This window comes from Pimephales promelas, chromosome 23 (assembly GCF_988280905.1).
Source record: "Pimephales promelas chromosome 23, fPimPro1.hap1.1, whole genome shotgun sequence".
In the NCBI taxonomy this organism is placed as follows: domain Eukaryota; kingdom Metazoa; phylum Chordata; class Actinopteri; order Cypriniformes; family Leuciscidae; genus Pimephales; species Pimephales promelas.
Window position 1 is genome coordinate 19,950,539 of NC_142791.1, and position 18,077 is coordinate 19,968,615.

An 18,077-nucleotide genomic window follows, 5' to 3' on the forward strand; every position below is an offset into this window, starting at 1 on the left:
TATGTATATATATATATATATATATATGAAGAGTTCAGATGCAAAAGCCTCTAAATGCCATTTGAAATTTTCTTATTTAATGATGATTTTTTATCAAACTTGTATATTTAAGTTCAGTAATTTCACTTAAATAACAATTAATAATATTAATTGCGCCATTAAAATAATTTTTAACAGTAGCACAGGAAGCATAGGAACAGCATGAATCTGTATTTATTTATCCTAAGCATTTATAAGAAATCTATTACAGGGTACACTTTTTAAATCCTATCAACATAGCTACATAATTAACATTTTTTGTTGTTCTCCCTGCAGATCCTGTCAAACATATCACCTGTCGAACATATCTGAACCTGATTTTCAAAACCCAAAGGCACTTTTAAGAGCCAACCTCTATCTCTTCATTACTTTCTATATCTTACATCCTCTCTGTTCTCTCACTATATATATTTCTGTCTATCTTTTCAATCTTTATCTATCTCACAGTCTTTATTTATTGCTCTTTCTTTCCTTCCTGTCTGTCTTACTCTACTTGTCTGTCTTACCCATCTTTGTCAGTCTGTCTGTTTGTATCTGACTGTCTGTCTGTCTGTCTGTCAGTCTGTATATGACTGCATTGCAATGGCCACCAAGCATAAACTTGATTCAAACGATCCACACTATCAAGAGGGGAGACGCATGGCTCTGGAGCTGAAACATGAACGCATTCTAGCTGAAGCCAAGGTTAGAGTTTTTGTACACCTCAATCATTTTATAACAAACATAACAAATTAAAGTAAAATGGGATGAGTAATATGTAAGAATGATGAGTGCAGAAGATTTAATACAGGTATATTTGCATGATGCATCCTGCCATGCTCTATGACGTGTTAATTAGGGAATATAATCATAATAATAATAATAATAATAATACATGCAGTTCCATCCCCTTTGAGTTACAGAGACTTGGGGAATATATTCCCAGGCTCATTTAAGCTTTTCAACACCTTACTAACACACTATGTTGTGTTTTCCTTTCACAAGTTACCTGCCTTTTGGTTACCGTACTTTTATCAACATCAGTCTTACAAGAAATATTAACTCCAATACACAGAGAGCAGCTGATGCGAGGAAACATGTACGAGACCCTCCACACACCTCTAAAAGGGACTCTGTAGGACGTGGTAAGCCGAGGGGGAGGCGAGGAGGGCGACGCCAAGCCCCCACTACAGGTCATATCTGAATTATTTGACATTTGTTTGAATTTACTATGACAATGTTGGACCAACTCAAATGTTTGGACCAACTCAATTTAGAAATTAGAACAATGTAATTGTTTAACTCAAATTAGAACAATGTAATTGTTCATTGAGAGTTTAAAATATAAAAAGTAGATAAACCTTTCAGTGACACTATTGTAGAAGACACTACCAAGTACCTAACAAAAATATGTCTGATATCATAAAATGTTTAGTATATAGTTTGAAAAGAAGAATAAGAATAGAGTGTGATAGCCTAACTTGTTCTTATTATTATATATTTTGTTTTACAGCCACATGCCCCACTGTTGAGTGCTCCCTGTCATCCAGTGTGGAGGTTCCACTTACTGCAACCTCAACAAAACTAAATCCTCAAGAGGAATTTGGTAATTCACAGTGATGAATTTATGAATGTACAGTATAAAAAAAGTGTTCATTCTGATACTGATCAGTTGACTTTTAATTGTTCCTTATCTATAGTGAATGATCCCTTACCGCTTTATTTTTGGATTTTCTTTACAGAAAAAAATATGGAGAGGCTCTCTGATATTTTGGCGTCATGTCCTTCTGCTGCTCAGCCTCAAAGTAGCTCTGCGTCATCATGGTCTTTTCGGCAGCAGAAAGCCTCAGAGCGCTGGAAAGAAGCAAGACCATACCACCTAAAGTGCCTTATGTCAAAAGAGGCTGTTGGTCTTCCCCTGTGTTGGCTTTGCAACGAGCCTGCTGTGATTAGGTTGGTTTTCATTAATACAAAACGTCTCGGTTACGTATGTAACCCTCGTTCCCTGAGTAGGGAACGGAGACGTTACGTCAGAAGTGACGGAGATTGAGGGATTTCGCATAGAAAGCCAATCCTCTTCGAGTATTAAAACACGAGCCAATGGCATGCAATGCCTTGGGGCTGCGGAAATTTGCATAGCGTACTCCGCCCTACTCCGTGAGTATAAAAGGAGGAAGTGAACGCAACCGCAGTATGTCTTCGCTGAGGAGCCAAGACTGAACTCGGCCTCTACCCAGCGATACAGCAGAAGTGGCAGGGAGACGTAACGTCTCCGTTCCCTACTCAGGGAACGAGGGTTACATACGTAACCGAGACGTTCCCTTTCGTAGTCACTTCGAGTTACGTCAGAAGTGATGGAGATTGGGGGTCTGTGCCATCACGCCATCTTCAAGCTGTCTTCCAGTGCCCTGCGAAAGACTGAACCCCCGAGCCTTACCTCTTTTTTTTTTTTTTTTTTTTGGGGGATCCGACTTTGACACAGGATTACCAAGGTACACTGGGAAACATATCCCGAAGGGGACATGCTACCAGCTGCCTACCGAAGGGAGGACTTATGAATACACATATGGCCACATAGGAACGCATATGGAACACTGGAGTACCAACCGCAGGTGGCTACTGATTTAAACTCCAGGGGTGGCAGATGGCTTGCCAAGGGAAGACACATGCTCAGAGAGGCTTACAGTGGATAATACACATGAGACGGTTACCATGGGGAACCGTGCGCATGGAGGCACCTAGCTAGCATCCAGAGCAACGCAGTGGTGCCCGCATCGTCGGTGCTGGAGGACTCAAGACTTCAATGGAAGAACTGAGGAAATATCGCACTTATCCAGTCCGGGGAGTGGAGTGGCGAGCAAGCGAAGACACCTGAGCGGATCCAGAACTGGCCGAAACGAGTACGAGAGAGGATACCGGCTCAATTCGCAGATTATAGAATCTGGCGAAGGTGTTGGGTGTCGCCCAGCCTGCAGCTCTGCAGATGTCTGTTAGCGAGGCGCCGTGCGCTAAAGCCCAAGAGGAGGCTACACTCCGAGTGGAATGGGCCGTCACACCAAGGGGGCACGGAAGGCCTTGCTGCTGGTAAGACAAAGCAATGGCATCCACTATCCAGTGGGACAGCCGTTGCTTTGAGAGAGCCCTTCCCTTCTGGCTCCCTCCATGACAGACAAAGAGCTGGTCTGAGGTCCTGAAACACTGCGTTCTGTCGACATAGGTGCGGAGAGCACGTACCGGACAGAGCAGTGCCAAGGCGGGGTCTGCCTCCTCCGGGGGCAGCGCTTGCAGGTTCACCACCTGGTCCCGGAAGGGAGTGGTGGGAACCTTGGGCACATATCCAGGCCGGGGTCTCAGGATCACGTGAGAGTAAGCCGGCCCGAACTCCAGGCACGCTTCGTCAACGGAGAATGCGTGCAGGTCCCCCACCCTCTTGATGGAGGCCAATGCAACCAGGAGTGCTGTCTTCATGGACAGAAACTTTAACTCTACCGATTGCAAAGGCTCAAAGGGATGCCTCTGCAGAGCACTTAAAACTACCGAGAGGTCCCAAGAGGGTACGAGGGGAGGACGAGGCGGATGCAGCCTCCTCGCTCCCCTCAGGAACCTGATGACCAGGTCGTGCTTCCCTAAGGACTTACCTTCCACTGCTTCATGAGAAGCGGCAATGGCCGCGACGTAAACCTTAAGGGTGGAGGGCGACAGCCTGCGCTCCAACCCTTCTTGCAGGAAGGAAAGCACGACACTGATCGAACATCTCCGGGGGTCTTCTCCGCGAGAAGAGCACCAATTGACGAAGAGGTTCCACTTCAACGCATAAAGGTGTCTCGTGGACGACGCTCTTGCGGAAGTGATGGTTGCCGCCACCGCAGGTGGCAGCGAACTCAAACCTGCCTCGTCCCGTCCAGGACCCACACGTGCAGCCTCCAAAGATCGGGACGAGGGTGCCACAGAGTGCCCCGTCTCTGAGAGAGTAGGTCTTGTCTCAGGGGAATAGGCCAAGGAGGTGCTGTCGCGAGGAGCATGAGATCGGAGAACCACGTCTTGGTGGGCCAGTAGGGGGCTACCAGCAAGACCTGCTCCTCGTCCTCCTTGATCTTGCACAACACCCGTGCAAGGAGGCTCACTGGGGGAAACGCATACTTGCGTGGGCCCCGTGGCCAGCTGTGCGCCAGCGCATCCGAGCCGAGAGTGCCGCGGGTCAGAGAATAAAACTGGGCGCAGTGGGACGAGTCCCGAGAGGCGAACAGGTCTATCTGTGCCTCCCCGAACTCGTCCCAAATCAGCTGGACCGACTGGGGATGGAGTCGCCACTCGCCGGAGAGGGGACGGACCCGGGACAGCTCGTCGGCCGCCCAGTTCCGGTCTCCAGGAATGTACACTGCACGAAGGGACCTCAGGTGCTTCTGACTCCATATCAAGAGGTGGCGGGCGAGCTGCGACAACTGGCGTGAGCGTAGACCCCCCTGGTGGTTGATGTACGCTACTGCCGTAGTGTTGTCTGAGCGGACAAGCACATGCTGGCCCTTGAGTAACGCTCGGAAGCGGTGTAGGGCGAGCCGTACTGCCAACAGCTCGAGGCAATTGATGTGCATGAGGCGCTGGGCTCCTGTCCAGGAACCGGCGGCTGCATGCCCATTGCACATGGCACCCCAACCCGTGGTAGATGCATCCGTGGAGACAACGAGATGCCTGGAAACTCGCTGAATAGGGACGCCGGTCCGTAAGAAGCTGAGGTTCGACCACGGGAAGAAGGTTCGCCGGCATGCCGGAGTCACTGGGACTCGGAGCGAGCCGCGATGCCATGCCCACCTCGGGACTCGATCGCGAAGCCACAGCTGAAGCGGTCTCATATGAAGCAAACCGAGCGGCGTTGCCGCGGCCGCGGATGCCATATGCCCCAGGAGCCTCTGAAATAGTTTCAGTGGAACCGCACTCTTGCCCTCGAACTGTCGAAGACAAGTCAGCAGTGAGTGCGCGCGCTCGTTCGTGAGCTGCGCGGACATGGCGACCGAGTCTATCTCCATGCCGAGAAAAGAGATCCTCTGCACGGGGCAAAGTTTGCTCTTCTCCCGGTTGACCCGAAGGCCCAGACGGGCTAGGTGCCGGAGCACCAGGTCTCTGTGTTCGCAAAGCTGAGCTCGAGAGTGTGCTAGTATCAGCCAGTCGTCGAGATAATTCAGGATGCGAACCCCGTGTTCGCGAAGGGGAACAAGGGCTGCCTCGACGATCTTCGTGAAGACGCGAGGGGACAGAGCTAACCCGAATGGGAGAACGGCGTACTGATATGCCTGGCCCTCGAAGGCAAACCGAAGAAACGGTCTGTGTCGAGGTAAAATGGACACATGGAAGTACGCGTCCTTCAGGTCGATCGCTGCAAACCAATCCTGATACCGAACACATTCGAAAATGCGTTTGGCCGTGAGCATTTTGAACGGTAGTCGATGGAGAGAACGGTTCAAAATGCGCAGGTCCAGGATCGGTCGTAACCCACCGGTCTTTTTGGGGACAATGAAGTAGGGGCTGTAAAACCCGGACCTCACCTCGGCTGGAGGGACCGTCTCGATTGCACCCTTCGCCAGCAGGGTCGCAATCTCCGCTCTCAAGACTGGGGCATTGCCACCGACCATCGTGGAGCGAACTCCCGTGAAGCGGGGAGGAGACCGTGCGAACTGAATCGCGTAGCCGAGTCTGATCGTTCTGATGACCCAGCGGGATATCCCAGGAAGCGCTAGCCAGGCTTCCAGGAAATGAGCCAACGGGGTCATGCGAACCACAGACGTCCCCCCGGAGGGGCAGCGGTGCGGGTCGACTGGCACGCGTGCAGGAGTTACCCCGCTCGGATGCGTCGAAGCCCGCTCCCCGACAGAAGGGACCAGGGAAAGCGGAGCGTTCCACGGGGGTCTGTTCTGCCGGGGGTCTGGCGACAGAGGGGGAAGGGATTGGTGTAGCCCTGGGACGACACACGCACCCTTCCGCGCCCTCAGAGACAGAGAGGAGTGTGTGGGCTGACGCACGGGGGCATCGAGCGCACCCACTCCAGTCTGTGAGCTCAGTGAGGATGTCAAGTCTTTCTTTAACCAGTTCAGGGTGCTGCCCACCCGTGGGTGAGCAGCGGGGAGCTGAGAACAAAAGATTCTCCCCCGGCCCTCCACCGGGGGAAGGAGGGGGCCTGCTACCGCCTCCTGGGAAAGACTCGAGATCGTCACTGAGCGGCCCGTGTCAGGATCTTCGCTTGGCCTGGCGTTTAGCGGGGCGAGCGGCCTGAGGGGGCTGTGACGCCGGCCTGCGGCCTCCTCGACGCCGGGGCCCGGGTGAAGGCTGCTGCTGGGGCCGGGCGGGAGGGAGGGGAGCCGCAGGGGGGCGTCCTCGGCGGCGAGCAGAGGGAGGCACCTGCGCCGATGACTGGGTGGAGGCAGCAGCTGGTCGCCGGGGCAGGATGTGTTTGATGGCCTCCGTCTGCTTCTGAGCGGTGGAGAACTGCTGGGCGAAGTCCTCGACCGCACCGCCGAAAAGGCCAACCTGGGAGAGCGGAGCGTCGAGCAGACGAGTCCGCTCAGCGCTCCGCGTATCTGCCAGGTTGAGCCAGAGATGGCGCTCCTGAACCACCGAAGTGGCCATCACCTGACCGACGGCGCGAGCGGCCACTTTCGTTGCCCGGAGAGCAAGGTCAGTGGCGGACCGCAATTCTTTAAATGCCGTCGAGTCAGTCCCGCCCTCGTGCATGTCTCTGAGCACCTTCGCTTGGAAGACCTGCAAAGTGCTCATGGCATGCAAAGCGGAGGCCGCCTGTCCCGCCGCTCTATAGGCTCGCGCCGCCATAGCAGACGAGAACCCACAGGCTTTGGATGGGTGCTTAGGAGGACCACGGGTGGAGGCGCTCTGTGGACACAGCTGCATCGCAACAGAGCGCTCCACCGGGGGCATCCCAGTGTACCCACGAGCGGCCCCACCGTCGAGGGGGGGAAAGGCGGGGGAGAGATCGCGCTCTCGAGTGGACAAAGGAGCCCCCCAAGAGCGCGATAACTCCGCATGCAGCTCGGGGAAAAAAGGTATCGGAGTTGGCCGTGGCCTTGCGGCGGCAGCTTTGTCCAGATACCAGTTATCCATCCGCGAGAGATCGGGGCAGGATGGAGGTTTCCATTCTAGCCCGATACTCCCAGCGGCTCGAGACAGCATGGCCGTCAGCTCGGGATCTGACACGGGCAACGCTGGCACTCCCGAAGGGGGCAACGCAGCCGCATCTTCCTCTCCCGAGGACTCAAGCCCGCCTAGTGATGCAGTGATAGACATCACATCATCATCTGGAGCGCTGCTAGAAGCAGCCGGCGCCGCCGAAGAGACAGCCGACTGAATCGAGCTGGCGCTCGCTGGCTCACGCACTGAGGCGGGAGGTGTGGCCCGAGGAATCGTCGGGGCTCTATCCCACACCGTCACCGTTAGATCGCAGGGTCCCCGGGTCGACGGGCCCCCTTTCGTGAAGGAAGCCGATCGAGTAGGGGGGACCGGGGCTCTCACTCTAGTGAGATCATTGAGCCTTGACCTCAGTGTGGAGATGGTCATGCTCCCACAGAAGGAACATGAGTCATCCACGAACGCTGCTGCTGCATGCTGAATGCCCAGGCATACAAAGCAGCGTTCGTGACCATCAGATGATGACAGAAATCTACCACATCCAGAAGGGCACGGGCGAACCATCTTTAAAAAGACGTGCCGCGTGCAGCTCTTTCACTTTCACTTTTAGAGAAAGGAGAAATTCACTCTTTCAGCGCTGAAGCTACCAGGGAGAAGTGCAAAGTCTGGCAGACCACTGCTCAGATCGCAGGCAATGCAAAATCTCGCTGGGTACCGCCGTCACACCAACACTGAAGAGGACGCTCGTTCTCGAAGAGTCTTGAATCAGCTTTTAGGAGTGAAGAGGTTCTCTTGGCTCCGAAGCGAAAACATACTGCGGTTGCGTTCACTTCCTCCTTTTATACTCACGGAGTAGGGCGGAGTACGCTATGCAAATTTCCGCAGCCCCAAGGCATTGCATGCCATTGGCTCGTGTTTTAATACTCGAAGAGGATTGGCTTTCTATGCGAAATCCCCCAATCTCCGTCACTTCTGACGTAACTCGAAGTGACTACGAAAGGGAACTTCAATTACCCAGAGTAGGTTTGCTGAGTGCCCTGCTTTATTGGTGAAGATACATGTCTTTTGAGATGGGTGAAGACTTGGATACCCAGATGAAAAACACATTAATGAGAAAAGTAAATCTAGGACCTTCTTGCTGTGAGGTGACAGTGCTAAACACTGATCCACTATGCAATCCATTACAATTAAATCATACTTTATAAAAGTCAAACAGCTTAACTAGAGTGTACAGTACTTTATATGAGTTATTCACCTGAAATAATGTATTATATTATTTTCTTTTCGCCCTAGGTGCAGAGAGTGTCTTCCTGAGGAGTGGTTCTGTGGGGACTGTGATGTATTGCATCACAAAAAACAGCCACTCCACAACAGGGAATGTGTGATTCGTGGTTTTTTTGAAGCCATTCCTCCGACCACATGCATCATTAAAGGGGAAGATGGATATTGCACCCATGAGCAAGGTACTTTCTCAAGAAAGCGCTTTAATTTTGTTGTTTAATGTTTGTCTGTAGACAGTTACAGATCATCTAAATTATTGGTTTTCCTTATTTTTGCCAGCTTGCATTTTGCCAACTGTAAAGGTTCCAGACTGCTCCTGTGGAGGCACAAATTTCACCATGTTACCAGGCAAACCAGTGATTTTAATTACCATCAATGGTAAAAATATTTATAATATATAATATATATGTATAATTATATATATATATATATATATATAACTGAAAGAAAGACTGATGTTTTTTCTTTTTTTCTTCCACAAATAAAAAAAAAAGATTAGCATCTTTTCAGCATTATGTCCAGTCAACACAGCAGTGTGGAATATATTGAATTAGAAAAAAATAAATGTGGGATTATAGGAACTTGTGTAATGTCTCTCAACCATTCATAATGTGCATAATGAACTAAGTGTTGTAAAATTAAATATGTGGTAAGTGTGTATTATATTTTTAATATTTATTTTTGTTTCAAGGGCGCTTTGACTTGCATCAGCCACTGTATGAATGTCAAACATGCAAGCAGCAGTGGACCCCTGACATGAAGGACCTCCTCAGAAGTGGATATTGGCCAGCCTCCATCACCAATTCCACACTTTATACATTGGACCTCCTGAGCTCCTTTAAGGAACTCAAGATCATTTCTCCAGGATTCTCCAGACAAGCCTTTGCAAAACTGCTGGAACATCGCACTAAGTGTGGAGGAAGAGTAAGTGTAAATGTTATTTTCTATTTAAAAAAAAAAAAATCCATAAGCAGACAATATCAAAATACTATTTCATTCTATATATTTTCCAGTCTGGACCTATCAATGGCGATGCCCTGCAGCGCAGCTTCTTAGAGCTTTCTTATACTTCCTTTGAGGAAGACCAGCTCTGCTGTAGTGCTCCTTTAACCTGCCCAGCCTGCACGCCGGAAATGTTGGCAGTTTCAGCAGATGGAAACAGAAAGCTATATCGCTTTCGTCGAAACGGAAGGTGATCTTTCTTCCAGTCTTTTTATTTATTTATTTTCTTACTTCATATATTAGATGAATGGATTTTCTATTTTTCTTTCTTCCTCAGCTCTGATGATCCTGGCTTTTTTGAGGGGGTCTTTGTGGCTGAAGACAGTGCGGTGTCTACATTTGTAGACACCATACAAAAAGCAGTGAAAAATGCAAGTTGGCAAAATAGTTGTTACAATAATAAACGTAACCCCCACTTCAATTACTCCGGCCTACCAATTACAAAATCAAATTGAGAGAATGAATGCCATATATTGAATGACAGCATTGCTTTTATTTGATTTGTCATGTTTGTTTTGTGTGTCATAGACACAAGGAAGAGGCACATGTGGGGACTCCCATTGGACAGCAGCGAGGGAAACTTCCAGGAGGGCTTCAAAATTGGATGAAGAGGGGATGGAGGTTGCTGTGTGTCGCCATGGGTTCCTTTTGAAAGCCCTTAATATGTACAGGGGGGAGATATTTGCCTACCCTCTGTACCTTTAAAGGGAGCTCATGCCAGCCAAGGCACAATTCTTTGCAATGGACGTGGCATGCAAATACTGGCCATACCTGGAGAAAGTTGCTACTGTCCTTCCTGCTCTTCAGGAACTGACCACCATGAAACCCTTTCTGAGTGTGATGCATGCTCGAGCCCATGCTACTAAGTGTGAGGTGTGTATAATATTTTGGCATCATATGTACATTGGTAATATTTACAAGCACATTAATAATATGAAATATAAGTTAAGCTACAGTATATTATCTTGTCTTTTTGCATAATCATTTCTTCTATGGAATGTAATGACCTTTGATGCAAATTGTGGTTTGTGATATTGGGCTATATCAATCAAATTAAATTGAATTTCTTCCACCCTTTACTAACAGATTAATTGGAGTGGCAGGAACCAGGAAGGAGCAGGGACAACCGCTGGTGAGGAGGTGGAGCAAGTAAACAGTTACCTCTCACGTTGTGCCCTGACGACCAAATATATGTCCAAAGCAGGTGATCCGAGTTTGCAATATTCGTGTATACTATTTTTAGATTGGTCATCATAACCTCATTATTTGCTTTCAACAGCACGGGTGGACATGCTTACATTGCATGCAATGGGGTGGAATGAGAAAAAAAATCTCTCTTTACATCAGGCACTTTCCACAAGATATGTGAAGGTAAGTCTCATATTATTTTTTTGTGTCCTTTTGTTGTTTACTTGGCCTGTTGTTAATTATACATTTACATTTCCTGATTATTGTATAACACTGTTCATCAGACTATTCAGAGACTCCATGATGAGACTGCAAGGCTAGCTGACCTAAAAACAGAAATGGATTGCACAGATGAAGTGGTGTCACAGTGGCTATCTGATGTAAAGGAATGGGCAGCTGGTGGTAAGCATTACCAGATAAAAGAAAAAAACAAACATCCCTTTCTACAATCTAAGTTTGATATTAAAGAGCAGCAAAAAATAGTAGGCGGATCATCATCTAATGTGATGCCACATTTATGTCAGGTTTATTAGTATATTCCTGTTCCCTGCAGGAAGTGCACATACAAAGTTTAAATAAGTTGGATTAAAAGGTTCTGTGTTGTTTTAACAGTAAATTTGCTTTCACTATATCTTCTACAGAGACACCTGATGCATCTCATGCCAGTCAAGGCACAACACACAGAGGAATGCAGCAATCAATTGAGGGGCTCTACCTTAGTGTGAGGCACCGGAAGCGAACACTCTACCGTCAGAATGGTATAACTATATAATATAATAGGTTGATAAATTCAGGCTACTGTATGCATCTTACTCCACCAACATGGAATTAGCAAAGTAGCACAGTTCAGCTCAATCATTGAATTATGTTCTTTAAATGACAAGTCTGTAGGATTTAGTGGTATCCATCAGTGAGGTTTGACGATTGCAACCAGCTTCCCTCACCTCTATCTTTCCAAGCTACAGTAGCCGATGAGAAAATGTGAGAGGTACTATCTAAACCCAGTGTTTGCTTGCCTGTTGTGGGCTACTGTAGGAATGTGGACGTGCAACATAGTGGCCTCTGTGGAAGCGGAACGTATTTAGATACAAAACTGCCCATTGTAAATTTATTAATGCACAATTATTATTTTCATGCAATCATGAAAAGTGTGTGTGTGTTAATTATTCCAGCAAATAGATTGCCCCCAAAATTTTACACACTGAACAATTTGTTTCCCATGTCATTCTACATTATAATTTTCACACACTTCAATAACTGTAGCTCAATAACTTTAATTTTTTGGCGCTATAATTTTTTTATTGTTGAAGAGTTCTGTCAAAAACCTCTGCCTCTGTACTTCATGTCTTTCTAGACAGCAGCAAGTTTCCCCATCGCCTTCGAAGGAAGCTGGCAGAAGACAAAAAACTCCTTCTTCAAGAGATACAGAAATACAATGATCTTGTACTAGAATCGGCAACAACCATTGACGTTGCTGTGGTGGAGCATTCCCTAACTGGAGAGAGCACTGTGTCTCAAATATGGCCGTGGGAGGTTCATGGCAGTGGTATGTCTGTTTTTAGATGCTTCTCAGGAATTTATTTACAGTTCTGCTTTATAGAGTATACTGAACTAAGGCATGCATCTTACATATTGAGTGTTGTAATATTAATTTAGTTTAAAGTCCCTGTAAAGTCAAAATTAAGTATGTGTTCTGAGTTTGTGACACCACAGAAAAATGTGTTATTAGCCATCCAGCCAAATTTGAATGATAAAAAAAGCCGGCAAGTACATAAAATAAGCTATCAAAATCATGAAAAAATGAGCAGATTCTCTGCTCTCAAACGCTGGGGGCGTGTCCGCTGGCTGTGCTGAAACCACGCCCACTCACGGGAAAGCTGTCGACGGTGATATTAGCTGATTAGCTTTTGGAGACGGGAGGATGAACACTGAGGCGGGAGATAGCCATTTCGGCCCCGTTCACCAGTAACGGTGGATTATCAGTGAATAATCAGTGAATCCCAGTTGTCTCTGAGGAAAGTTTATAAAACGATCCAGTGTAAAACGGTCACTACAAAGGCGGGTGTTGGCGGTGATCCTCAGCTCTTCATCAACAAGGTTGGCTCTCTAAAAACCTCTTATTGATGTGATCGTTTTTAGGGAATTTAAATGAAGATACCGATCTGTTTTGTACATGATCGCATCCAGGTAATAGTCTATGCATTTCTGTATCAAATAGCTAGCTAGAAAACTGTAGGCTGTAGTAAATAATAGGACTGACAGTCACTCGTGATTGAGCGGCGAATGTGCTCTATTGTTAGGGGAGAGATCAGACTCTGTGCGTCATCAAATAGGGGCTTGTCCACGAGCTCATGGGCCCCAGTGTGTCATCGAGCCCTGTTTTAGCCCCGCCAAAACAATCCGTAAAATTGCAATGGTGAAAAACTGTTTAACGGTCTAACTCCACATTTCAGTACTTCACAGTTCACAGACTTTGTAAAATGTTTTAGCAATACATATGTAACATTTACAATGCGTTTAGAAATTTTTTGTAGAATTGCCTTTACAGGGACTTTAATGGTGTATTTTCAGTTTCCTTGTGTATAAATTTGATTTAAAAAAAAATCAATGTTTGTAGTGATTATGCAAGATTGTCTCATGTATACATATAACTGTAATTGATTCTTAGCAAACATGTCAATGAAGAAACAAGTGCATGACCAAGTGATGTTAACAAGGCGACTGCATGAGGAAACAAGAGTTTTGGTGTTGGAGATGGCACAACACTGTACATGGTTGCAGAGCCTGGTAATGGTTCTCAAGAACAAATTGGCTGAAGAAGGTAAGCTAAATTAAAACACTGTCCATCTAATGTGAAAAAAACACTCATCAGTCTCAGTCACAGAACTTGGATGGAGTAGATTTGTTATTGCATTGCCGTATCCATTTGGCATCTACATAAAATAGGGATTCAACTTGTTACTGTAGCTATTGTAACAAGTCGGTAAGACTATAAAGATTCACATTTGCTTGAAAGATGTGCAGATTTGTTGTACTATGGCTGTTATTAGAAAGCTGAAATTAACAAAAGAATTTTGAACATTGGACTTTGTGTCCTGATGTGTTACATAGGGTTAGCATAACATCAATATTATTATCTCCACCAGTCAACATAGAAAACCTTGCTGGTCAGAAAGTAACAATGTGTTAATTCAGCACACAACTGTAGTGAAGAAAGCTGTTTTAAGTTAACAGTTAACAAACATGGGCACAAAACTTTGGGCCTCCCTCCATAAAGTCACCTCAGTGAGCTATCATGTTGCCTCAAGTCGTTTTATACAGAAGCGAGCCTGGTCCCATGTCAGCGATTAACTCACATAAAAATGCCAACCATCCTGCTATGTAGATTTGAATAGGGGATATCTTTTTACTCCATTTAAGTTCTTTGGCCTAATGAAACAATCTTAGTATAGTTTGTCTTTAATGTAATCTATCTCTTTTGTATTTTGAGACGTAGACAAGGGAAATGAGGGACTTTGCTGTCTCTTAAGAAGAAGACTGGCAGAGGTGTCAGAAAGGTTCCAAGTTGTCCTCCAACAGTACAAGACTGCTTTAGGTCCTGAGGCTTCTGTCCTTCTACATGTTGAAGAGGAATGTCAAAGTGGCCTCAGTATTTCAGACACCAGTGAGGATGAAGAGGAAAACACAATTTAGGTCATTTATTCATTAATATGTACATTTGTCTGTTTTTGGAATAACCCCATTACTGTTTATAATAATTTATATTGTGTATTTCATTAATGCTTTACACACCTTATTTGTTCTAAAACAGCTGAAATTCACCCTCTTATTCTAATTCTTGCTTTTTTGTTTTTCTGTAATTCTCCAGATGGAAGCTGCACGAAGGACTGCGTTGAAGGAAATGGACTTGCCCTACAGACCTTATGCACCAGAGAAACGAGGGCGCCGCCATCTTTAGAATATTGTCTTTGAACTTTTGTTTTTGCGGTCGCTCTCTATATTTCTATGGCATCGCTGTCGAGGAGTAATTAGCTGGTGAAGTGGATTTACTTGTAATTGTAGAGTTAACGAAAGTTATCATGAGCATTGGAATGTTTATCATAAGCATTGTAAAGCAGATGTCTTAACAAATGTCGAGCGGGAAATTTTTCAAACGAGCCGTTCATTCAAAACTGCAAGAATCGCTGTGAAAATACAGACCGGAAGTCAAAAGACAACGAGCGCAGTGCTGAAAAGGGACAGGGCTACATAAGGTCTATATCTGTGTATTATTTGTATGCTGTTTGATGAACCACAATAAAATCTGTGTGCATTCTATCTTGTGGAAAATTCAAACTGTGTCTTTAGATTACAATGCAATTTAGTAAGCACATTGCACATGCCATTGAAGATACACAAACCTGTCAGTATAGGAGCACCAATCTTAGCCAAAAATGTCAACTTGGCATGATATTACCAAATGTAATTACTGGGCTCACATGATATTTGGGAAGTGAATTCATACCCTTTTAAGAGAGACTCCCCTTGATTGTGGTGACCCTGTGACATTTCCTCTTGCACCAATGTCAGGCCAAACTTTTGAATGTTATGAACCGATTTTTGTAATTTGCTGAGCAATGAATCATGTCTTTTTTTTTTTGACCTCATGACGTTCCCTGTAGTTGCACAACCATTATACCAGAATGTAAAATTTGATTTGGTCTAATTTGGCAGATTGCCATGAAATCTTGTAAGCACATGATGACTTTGGTGACCTCATGACCATTCCTCTATCATTACATAGGCCATAATTTAAAAACTCGTTCTTGATCACTTGCATTTTTTATGTTGTGATTATACTTTATATTGTATATTATTACAGTTGACAGATGACTTGATCTCTGTTCTGCTGGAGCTTTTCAAGTGAACTTATTCTCACAGTCCATTGTTTTAAAATACAGCCGTATGGCTTGTTTGAAAAAAATATGCATTTGGTGTATTTTCAGTGGTATTGTTGAGAAAGACAATTAATAAAATATTTTCAAAGATTACTTTTTACTACATTGTTATTGAAGAGCAATATTTGTATGTTTAATAAAATCCAATAGCGGGATTAAACTTATAACTTAAATAACTTATTTATATGTGGAATCTTGTTTAATTTAATATCCCACTGTATCATTAATTCATTACTTTAATGCATGTCTTTTTTTCTTATTTTCAAACCAAGCTTGCTTGTAAACAAGTAATATCTATTATATGTAAGGTGTATGTTACATTTTCCTCGATTGCTGAAACACTATAACTATATGGTTTTGAACAAAAATGTAAAAACCACAACACTGTTTATAAAAAAGCACACACTTTTCCGCAAACAAAAAACACTTGCTCAGTTTTGACACATGCTAAACTTTACAGACATCCCTTCATTTTTCATTCCCTACAATGTTGTAATTTAGAAAGGCTTGCATTCAGGACAGCTTCAGGTCAATTAGCACACAATCACCCAGGATCAGGAGGAAACACAAATAGTCAAAACTGATCACACAGCAATAGAAACCTTCAATAGATCGATGGAAGGGATAAGATGAGAGGGGGAGGGGAAAGGGAAAGAGACAAGCAGTCTCAGATGAGATTTGTGCCACTTTTGACCATGTTCCTGTCCATGGTATGACTATGAGGGAGGCTGGGCTACAAGTACGGCCAAACTGGAGTCACTTCACCGTCACCTCAATCATAAGAACCTTCAGGGAGGAAAACAGGTACAGTAGGTGAGCTTCAGACTGCTGTAGGATTAAAAAATAATCCAAGACATTTGAAATAGACATTACTGTGTTCCACCCTTTCTTTCAACCACAAGGACCATTTGGAGTTCCCAAAGACAGAGAGGGGCTGATAGTGATCAAGGCCTGAAGGCCAAGATTTGTGTACTTTGGGGGGTCAATGAATGTCACACCTCTATAACAATGAGGGAAGTGCAATTATCTGATTGGTGTGGTATTAAAAATAGGTTTCCACTCCAATGGTATAAAAATTGATAAAGTTTATTAGATGATTATTGAGTCTCCAGCAAGAGTCTCCTTTCCTGATAGTCCTGTTTTCTCACATTTCAGCCTAGAGATTGAACTGTTTAGGTTGATTGGATTAGCTAGGGGAGACTTCCACCTTTTGTCTTTAATGGCTCTGGGATGGCTCTTTGGAACCAGAGTTCCTGGCCACTATCAGCATTTAAATAGTTATGCTGATTCAATTGGATTGGTAATGCCCTCAGAGTAGGGTGTGTTCCTATTTCATTTGCATGCTTTGTTTCAGAGTGACTCCACCCTATGTAAACTCCTCCCCTCTAAATGTATAAATTGCAAGGGAATCTTTCCCTTAGAGAGACGATGTTGAAATGACTGCAGCTACGAGCAATAAAGAACTTCTGCTTGAAAAACGTCCATTGTCTCCTGGTCTCCTCTGCTTCTAACATTTCGACAAGGAGAAAAGTTTCTAACATTGGTCAGTTTGAATGTCTTTGGGTTTTAGTCACATGGTCAGGGAAAGGATAAAAGAAGACTGTAACTGTTGCTCTGTCTCTCTGGCTGGGTAAGATTATCGGAATAAGTCATCATCTCATACATCTATTTTGTAACTATTTTAAGTGTAACCATAACCACATTTTTTCATTAAACCTTTTCAATTACAACTAATGTGCTAAATAGTTTTGATTTGGTATTGACTTTGAAGTGCTACCTATTGCAATGCAATACTGTCACTGTCTATAGCAACGCTCTCCCACATATTAAGCTATTGTAAATCCACTTATTTCCATTGTTGGTATAAGTGGCAGTGGGTGGAATAGACAAGAAATGTACAGTTTTACCATCTTCCTGATAACATTTCTTTAATCATTCAGCAGTCTTGCAGCCTGAACCCCTGCAAGAAATCAACCCTTACACTGCTCTCTTACTGTAACTTTTGACTCACAATAGAGACATGTACGGTAGCTGTTGCACTACTGTAATGAAAAGAAATGCATCAAATTCCCTCATACAGATAGAGTTTCTGTATGCTTTCATTTTCTAAAAAAGGATGCATTATAGTTACAGTAAAAAGTGCTTCTAGCCTTCTAGCGTAGTATTACACGATGGAATGGAAGAAGCCTGTCTGGACATTTCATTTCATGTGGATCAACACGGTTATTTTGCCTCAGGTTAATGTAATAAACTGTTGCTTGTCATCATCATTATGGCAAGGACAAACAATATCCCAATAATAAAGATTTCCAAAATCTGTGATATGCTCTCCAGATCAAGACATTCACAATAAATCAAAATGTTTTTTTTTTGTTTTTTTTACTAATTTACTGACAAATTTACTGTTTTATTTTACTTTTTACTGAAAAATACTGTTCAATTCTAGAAGCTAAAACCTGGTGATCCAGATAGGCTGTATCTTTATAATTAAATCTGTGTGTGTCATGGTGTGGGTTCATG

The 18,077-nt window shown here is 44.8% G+C and overlaps 1 long non-coding RNA gene and 1 other non-coding gene across 2 annotated transcripts; both read left to right on the top strand.

Annotated features, from left to right (window-relative positions):
* The first annotated feature begins 253 nt into the window (after positions 1-253).
* On the top strand, positions 254-1,900 carry LOC120476184 (uncharacterized). The gene is made up of 4 exons (XR_016149457.1): positions 254-723; positions 1,094-1,211; positions 1,532-1,624; positions 1,761-1,900. It is a non-coding gene; the product is annotated as an uncharacterized LOC120476184 (long non-coding RNA).
* A 6,545-nt stretch (positions 1,901-8,445) lies between these two features.
* Positions 8,446-14,937, top strand: LOC120476185 (uncharacterized). The gene is made up of 14 exons (XR_016149680.1): positions 8,446-8,612; positions 8,710-8,808; positions 9,122-9,354; positions 9,444-9,622; positions 9,710-9,803; positions 9,961-10,305; positions 10,519-10,636; positions 10,712-10,803; positions 10,905-11,022; positions 11,262-11,378; positions 11,975-12,166; positions 13,289-13,441; positions 14,111-14,313; positions 14,489-14,937. It is a non-coding gene; the product is annotated as an uncharacterized LOC120476185 (transcript).
* Positions 14,938-18,077: the final 3,140 nt, after the last annotated feature.